Below are 406 nucleotides of genomic sequence, written 5' to 3'. Positions count from 1 at the left end.
GTCTGGATTCAGGGAAGGGCTCACCTGGGCCCCAGGGCGCCTTGCGTGCTGGGCCAGCGGGGCAGGGAGGGGCTGGATCAGCAGACACCAAAGTCGTTTTGCCTCCAGCTGCTGTCAATCATGAAAAGAACGAGAACAGCCCAGTAATTAGACCTTCTGACCCAGTGAGATGGACTTAGGGGTCAGGCTGATTGGACGGGAAGGGGGCTGGGGGAATGGGAGACGACCGCGTACCTCGCTTGTCAGGGCCGATTCTCACAGCCCCTGTTTTATTCATGCTCTGCTCTCACCGGGCTTCAGGGAGGAGGCACGGCTGGTTACTGTCCTGAGGGGCTCACCCTCGGAAGGGAGAAGGGGGGCGCCAGGAAGCTGTGCTCCCGCTCAGGGGTGCTTCTCCCACAGAGCA

General features: G+C 61.3%; 1 protein-coding gene across 2 annotated transcripts in view; it reads left to right on the top strand.

The window, feature by feature from the left end:
* LOC102757640 (zinc finger protein 521) overlaps window positions 1-406 on the top strand; it is a 144315-nt gene that overhangs the window by 121585 nt on the left and 22324 nt on the right. The window lies entirely within an intron of this gene.

This window comes from Myotis davidii, unplaced genomic scaffold (assembly GCF_000327345.1).
Source record: "Myotis davidii unplaced genomic scaffold, ASM32734v1 scaffold1425, whole genome shotgun sequence".
Lineage (NCBI taxonomy): Eukaryota > Metazoa > Chordata > Mammalia > Chiroptera > Vespertilionidae > Myotis > Myotis davidii.
This window is presented reverse-complemented; position numbering and strand designations above follow the sequence as displayed.